The 7836-nt window shown below is 42.8% G+C and overlaps 1 protein-coding gene across 1 annotated transcript in view; it reads right to left on the minus strand.

Moving 5' to 3' along the window:
* The window catches only part of ESD (esterase D), a 24411-nt gene extending 21053 nt beyond the window's left edge, over positions 1-3358 (minus strand). The window contains exon 1 of the mRNA XM_032403019.1: positions 3230-3358. The gene's annotated coding sequence lies outside the window, so the exon portion shown is untranslated. The remainder of the gene's footprint in view (positions 1-3229) is intronic.
* Positions 3359-7836: the final 4478 nt, after the last annotated feature.

Below are 7836 nucleotides of genomic sequence, written 5' to 3' on the forward strand. Positions count from 1 at the left end.
TAGAGGGGTTGGAAGAGTATAGAGAGAAGAGTAGAGATAGAGTAGAGAGGCTGGAAGAGTAGAGAGAAATAGAAGAGTAGAGAGAGATAGAAGAGTAGAGAGAGAGAGAGTAGAGGGGCTAGAAGAGTAGAGAGAAATGGGAGTGGCTAGAAGAGTAGAGAGAGATAGAAAGTGCAGACCTGTTTGGCTAAGAGGTGTAGATGGAATGTGTCGCGCAGGAGGAAGAAGGGAAGAGAAGAAGACTTCAGGACTGCTGGGCTGACAGGCTAGAAAGGATGAACTGCTGAGAAAAATGGGCTTATGAATGATGAAGAGACTGCTGCAACACTGTAAGAAATAAATAGAAACTTACACAGTACGTATAGGCCTGTCAGTGTCATTTTATCTGCCGGGTATCTTATTTAGGTTCTTGGATTGTATTTTGTAGGAGAAATGGAGTGAAAGAGTGGGGTAGAATAGCAAAACACAAAATAGATTCCTCCCCCAAGAAAAACCCTGAACAAAAACAAACAACAGTTTCACAGTGCCAGTGGGTGTTACACAATTTTTCTAGGAAGTCAATGAAGTGAACATCAATATTTTTCAGAGAAGAAAGGTTTTCTCAAGTGCACTGCCAAGCCAATCAGGTAAAAGCTATTAAAGAGAAATCATCTTTATTCACGAAGCATCTGTTCCCCCAGAAGGCCAACTTGTCAAATCTTAGTTTTCTTTTCCTTCTTTATTCAGGCTAAATGCCATCCTCCTCCAGAAAGCTGTGCTCTTTATAGGTTCACCCATTCCTTTCTTCTTTTGATGAGTCTCAGGTCTCCATCTCTTTCTGTGTTTTGTTCTCATTCTTTCTGACTCCTTGGACTTTGATCCATTTCTTCACTTTCAGGGTGTCCCACTCCACCGGCTCTTACAACCTACACAGGTCTCCCCAGCATCATTGGATTATGGTACTGCTCACCATCATGTTTCTGTTCAAATCCTCTCTTCAGAGAAAACTTGCTATCTGGGTTCTTCTACTCCTTCCCCTTCTCCCATCTCCCTTTCCTTTGCTCTTCGCAAGCACTCTTTCCCTAACTCCCATTCCCTATGTTTCAACCACATTTTCTAGGTGGAAGAATCTAAATCTGCATCTCTAGACCCAATCATTCTCATGCATTAGTGCCAGAATTTAAATGTCTTACTACACCCTTCTACCAAGATATGCTACCAGCTAGTAAAACTCAACACATCTAAAATTAAGTGTTGGGGTACCTGGGTGACTTAGTTGGTTGAGCACCAGACTCTTGATTTTGGCTCAGATCATTAACTCGGGGTCATGAGATCGATCCCTATGTGGGGCTCCACACTGAGCCTGGAATCTGCTTAAGATTCTCTCTCTCCCTCCCCCCCAACTCTGTCTCTCGAAAAATAAAAATAAAAAATAAATTTAAAATTGTCTATCTCCCACCTTCAAACCATTTTTTTCTTTCCTTTTCTTGCCTCTCTTTTCATCCACGCCTGTCTTGCCCAATCTATGTGTGAAACGTCTTAAAGTTACCCCTGCTTTGAATTCCCACTGCCCCCATTCTAATTATACAAAAGAAATTAAAACTTAGGCTCCTACTTTGTTTCCTTCTTGTATGTCCCACTAAAATCAATCCTGCACGGAAGCCTAGGGCTTTAGTACATGTAAACTTACTGTTTAATGGATATCTATACACGTTACATATTCAGGCCTAACATGGCCTACAGGCAATTGTTAGCCATTTTGATTTATTTTTTATTTGATTTTTAAAAAATTGTGATAAAAAAATATAACATAAAGTTTACTGTCCTAACTATTTTTAAGTGTATAATTCGGTAGTGTTAAGTATTTTGTCAATTTTAAAAACATGGTTAGCTTGCCCACATAACCAGCAAAGGGGAAATCTTGGCCATCTCCATGCTGCTGCTACAGGTGTAGAGGGAATCCCATTCACCTTGTGGTTGAAAATCACTAAGTCATTGAAATGAAAAATAATATAACTATAATTTTTTTCAAGTTTGGTGCCATCAAAACTTCATAAAATTGAAACTACTAAGAACTGACAAAAAGATAAAGATGAATAAAACTCCATATATACTTTGGTCACATTTTAACTGTGTACTGGCCACAGTCTCTTTTCCTTCATAAAAATTCACATGGCTGGCCAATACAGAAATTTTTAATCCACCATGGGGGGAAAATATAGCACCCACGAATTCCAAACACCGTAATTTGGCTCTTGAAATTGTCTTCAATGGTCCCACATTATTTTTCTGGCCAAACTTTCTATTATCTTTAGTCACTCAACTCAATTATGCAGACTCCAAGTATAGCCTGGATGTTTCTACTGGCTGGCTTTACTCAATGCCATGGTGTAACAATTTCAGAGTAGGTTCTGGACCCCGACCCTCCAGTTTCAAATTCTGGCTTCACCATGTACTACTACGACATGACTTCAGACAAGCTAAGTAATCTTTCTATGACTCATTTCCCCATCTATAAAATGGGGATGTAATACGATCAATTTGAGGGCTGCTCCCGAGACTAAATGAGTTAATTTATTATTGGCCGTTAACACTTCAGACTATGCATACAAATGTTAGTTATTATTATTCCAGCAACCTTGAATGCCTCCCGACGGGGTCGCTCAAATGCCAGCTCCCCGGCGATGCCATCAGGGAGTGACCTCCAGACCCCTCCAGAACTCGGACAGCATTTACAACACGGACAGACTAACAAAGCGTTTGCACGTGCGTCAGCAGGTGCGGGTTCCCCCCGTACCCAGGGCCCTGAAATGCGCGCCTGCCAGGGCTACTACAGCTTTGGGCTCTGTTTCTCACTAAACTGGGTATGCAGCTACTTCATGCGGTGGCGATCGGGTCAAAGGGCGGGGAGAATCTATGCAAAATGGAAAGAGCTAAATAAACATAGCGGGTACGGACACCGCAGGCCCGACAGCCCAGCGTTACACCTATTTGGAAGCTCAGGGAAGTAAAGGGATTCGGGCCAAGGCCTACGCCTGCAGCCAAACTCCTCGCCTCGGCGCCCCAGCCCTTGGCCTCCAGCGTCTGCTGGGTCGCGTTCGGGATCGGGACCGCAGTTCCCGCGATCAAGCCTGCTGGACTCGCCCCTGGCCTCAGCGTCCGTCCCGACCAGGTCCCGCCGTGTCGCGGGTGCAGTCGGAGCCGCCGAGGAACTGAGGACATCCAGGGCTCTGCCCAAACTCAGTCTTACCTCCGGGATTGGCGGCGGCGGGGAAACAAGCAGCAGCCGAAGCCGGAAGGCGGGGCCTCATCATGGCCGCCGGGGGCCAACGCTTGGGGCCGCCCAGCCTCGACCCCGCCCCTACCAGGCCCTCCCACTTTCAGGCCCGCCCACTTTCGGGTCCCACCTCCTGAGTCCCTTCTCTCCGGCCCCGCCCCTGCAGCCCCGCCCCTGCAGCCCCGCCCCGGTGGCTCGGCCCCCACGATCCCATCGTGCCTCACCGAACACTTCTCGGCCCAATCCTCTCGGGTTCTTCCTCTTGCTGCTGCTTCTGTGGGCTTCCTCGTCAGGGACTAGTCATCCCCCGCGGACCCAGCCTCTTCCCAGAGGCCTGACGTCTGGCCCCACTTAGCTGGTGGAAAGGATTTCCAAGTAGTCTTTGAAATTATTTTTAAAAACAAGATTATATTATCGTGTCTGGGAGCTCCCATCCCCTAAATCTTTCCAGTTCACCTATTTAGCTGGAGTTAAACAAGGGTCATTTTTATTTTTTATTTTAATTCCAATGTACTTAACATAGTGTTATATTAATTTCAGGTGTACAGTGTGATCCAACAGGTCCATATATTACTCAGTGCTCATTAGGAGAAGTGTACTCTTAATCCCCTTCACCTAGTTCACGCATCCCCCTCATCCACATGAAGTGTCAGTTTTAAATCTCCAGTGCCAGACACACAGAAGGAGACACACTCCACCAATGTTCCCTTTTTTCTCTTCTCTGAATATAACTTAGTTGAATTAATAGTTGCTGGTTGATAACTTACAGCAAATCTCTTGATTTTTTTTTATTTTTTGACTTGATTTAATTGAGCTGATTGTGTATGTACTTTGCCTTTTGAGGAAATTAAATGTGATCACAAAAAAGCTTTTTTTTTTTTTTTTTTAAACCAGCAGCTAGACTGAGTGTAAATGATACAATCTGAAAGGCAGGACTAGTTTCATGGGGGTGCAAGCCATAGGACAAGGTCCTTATCTCAGAGGGACCCGGCACTTGGTTTAATTCTAGGCTTAGTGTAATTATTTCCTGTGCCACATCATTAATAATTTTTTAACAAGGGGTTCCCATATTTTCCTATTGCACTGAGCCCTGCAAATCATGTGGCTGATCCTGCAGAAAGGATTCATAGGTGAAATGACCTCTGTGGGAGCTGACATTATAAACATGGATGCCAGACTCTGTCCTGTGGCCCATGCCCATTTTGCCATAATGACCTGTGGACTGACCTAAACTGTGGACTGAACCTGTGGACCTGTGGATCAACTGAGACTCAGTCCAAAAATAATGTTTATCTAATCAAAATAAAAAGTGTATTCTGAGAAACTATTGAAGTGAAAATTTCTTTTTGCTTTCTATTACTTTTAAATATAAATCACTGAAAAGGGAATTTTCTTCAAACCGAGTTTCACAACAAAAACAGAATTCTCAGGTTTGCAAGTTATTTAGAACTGATAGGAAATATTTGAAGAAAGTTAAAGGGTGTTTATTTAATAAAATGATTGTTGTGGGGTACGGACCAGCCTAACAACTGTGAGCATGTAGTCTTTTATGAAAGGGTTCTTGTGTTACAAATACAGTATGATAATAACCAGAACTAAAATTTCTTTTACTGAGCATAAATAATATTACAATAGATCCCAGTATATTTCTGTTTCTTCTTTGAAATATTTTATATATATTCATACATATATATGTATATGCATGGAAGCAAAGTAAGCTGAAATCATAAATTAAGGTTGATGTTTCTAATAATGAAACTAGTAATAAAAAATGGATGAATATTAACTACTTAAAGAAATAGACAAAAATTATCTGTAAATGTGTGGCTGAGAAGATTTAAGGACTCTGCTGAACTAAAATAAATAGGATGTAATCTTAGGGAGTCAATAAAGAGATTTAATGAATGAGAAAGACTCAACTCTGCTTAAGGTCTTTGGGAAAGGAGATGATTTTTAGAGAGCCTGGAAAAGACACCATACATGAAGAATGGTATAATCTATTGGGCATCAGCACTGTGCTACTTGAGAAGTGTTCTTATGGCTTTTCCACAGACTTGATTAGTGTTTCTCAACCTTGGCACCATTGATGTTTAGGGCCAGATAATTCTTTGCTGTGGGAAGCTACCTTGTGCATTGTAGGATGCTTAACAGCATCCCTGCCCTCTGCCCACTAAATGACAATAGGACTCTCCTTACCCCCACAATGTCTCTAGATATTGCCAAACAATTTCCTATTTGAGAAACCCTGGCCTAGGTAAACATTTTTCAAAACTCCTTTTATTTGATTCTGTTCTCATCTAGTGACATTTTAGAGAAGAATAGCCTTCATTATTATTTAATAAATCAGAATTCAGGTTAATAATGCATTAGTCTCTGGAGAATCTAATTGGGGTGATTCATTCTCTAAGAGACTGGTGATCTCTGAGTGTCATACCCACCTTGTAAAATTGAGTTTCTAAATGTGTACTACTAAGGACCAGATTTTGAACCCTGGAAACTCAAGCCAGTACTGCAAATGTGTGGCCCTATGCCATGTCACCTCTTGACTTTGTTATCTTAATTCTAACCAGAGTACAGTAGAATGAAGTACAGATGAACCTCAGCAAAGATTATCTTACTCCCATACTCATATTGACAAATGTCCAAATTTCACAGACTATTTTTCCTTTTATTTCCCAATGTCATTTTTTAACTTCCTTACATCCTAAAGCCTGTATTTCTTTCCCACCACACATTCATAGTATCTGTTACTCCTTACTTGTCTCAGAGACATCAGAGTGACATACAGATGACCAACAGGTACGTGAAAAGGTGCTCAACATCACTAATTATCAGAGAAATGCAAATCAAAACCACGAGATACCACCTCACACCTGTTAGAATGGCTAGAATCAAAAAGACAAGAATAACAAGTGTTAGGGAGAAGGTGGAGAAAAAGGAACCCTCATGCACTGTTGGTGGGAAGGTAAATTGGTGCAGCCACGTGGAAAACAGTATGGAAGTTCCTTAGAATGTTAAAAAATAGAACTACCATATGATACAGCAATTCCACTTCTGGGTATTTATCCAAAGGAAACACACTAACTTGAAAAGATATCTGCACCATGTACCCGCCCCCCCCCCCATGTTCATTATAGTATTATAACAGCTAAGGCATGAAAACAACACAAGTGTCCATCAATGGATGAATGGATAAAGAAATGTGGTATATAATGGAATGTTAATCAGCCATTAAAAGAAGGAAATCTCGCCATTTGTGACAAAATGGATGGAACTTGAGGGCATTATGCCAAGTGAAGTAAGTCAGAGAAAGGCCCAAACTGTCTCACTTACATGTGTATGATCTCTCTTATATGTAGAATCCTAAAAATTAATAATCACCCCAAACTCATAGATGGATATACAGAACAGACTGGTAGCTGTCAGAGTTATGCAGTTGGGGGCGGACAAATGGGTAAAGGGTGAAGTGGATCAAAAGATACAAACTTCCCGTTGTAGAGAAAGTCCTGGGAAACAGTTCAAGATGGCGACATAGGAAGATCCTGAGCTCCTTTCTTCCCGCGGACATAGGGAGTCTGCAATTACATATGGAGTAATTTCCTCTGAAAAAGACCTGAAAACCAGCTGAGGAACGCCTTCACTTGGGCAAATGAAGACATCGAAGCAGGTAGGAGAGGCCGAGACAATCTCACCTTTAACCTCCGTCCCTCAGTGACTCGCGATCAGGAAGAATCCCACAAACTGGAAGTTTCTCCCAGAGGAGTGTAGAGTTTGGACCTCACCAGAGGCACCCCCGACTTTTAAGACCTGCACCTGAGAAAGGAACCCGCAAAACATCTGGCTTTGAAAACTTAGCAGGGCTCAAGGCCATGAGACCAGAAGGGAACTGAGGAACGTTTAGGGCCAGATAATTCTTTGGTCTTTAAATGGGCTCCCACAGACTCAGAGGCCCCAGGGCCCAGAGCAGAAGCAGCTTTTGAAAAGTACCCAGAATTTAGGTGAAAGAGATTCATCTGCTAATTTTATGTCCTTTATTTTTTAAAGATTTATTTATTTGAGAGAGCAAGAAAGCGCGTGCACGCGCCTCTGCACGCCTATGAGCAAGGTGGGAGGAGGCAGAAGGAGGGTGAGAGAATATCAAGCAGTCTGTGCTGAGCGCAGAACCTGTCATGGGGTTCAATCCCACCACCCAGCCACCCAGGCATCCCTCATCTGCTAATTTTTTTTTTTTTAAAGATTTTATTTATTTTTCAACAGAGAGAGAGAGAGAGACAGCGAGAGAGGGAACACAAACAAGGGGAGTGGGAGAGGGAGAAGCAGGCTTCCCGCTGAGCAGGGAGCCCGATGTGGGACTCGATCCCAGGACCCTGGGATCATGACCTGAGCCGAAGGCAGACGCTTAACGACTGAGCCAGCCAGGCGCCCCCTCATCTGCTAATTTTAAAGCATCCCTGGAAGTGGCAGGGGCCTTTTGGGGATACTCTTAGAGCTGCTCGCAGGCACCATTTTCCAAGATTTTTTTTTTTTTTTCTCTAGACCTTTCTTCTTTCCTTGGTGGGTGCCATGTTCGGGCTCTCCCT

The sequence above is a fragment of the Phoca vitulina genome, unplaced genomic scaffold (genome assembly GCF_004348235.1).
Source record: "Phoca vitulina isolate PV1807 unplaced genomic scaffold, GSC_HSeal_1.0 scaffold5, whole genome shotgun sequence".
Lineage (NCBI taxonomy): Eukaryota > Metazoa > Chordata > Mammalia > Carnivora > Phocidae > Phoca > Phoca vitulina.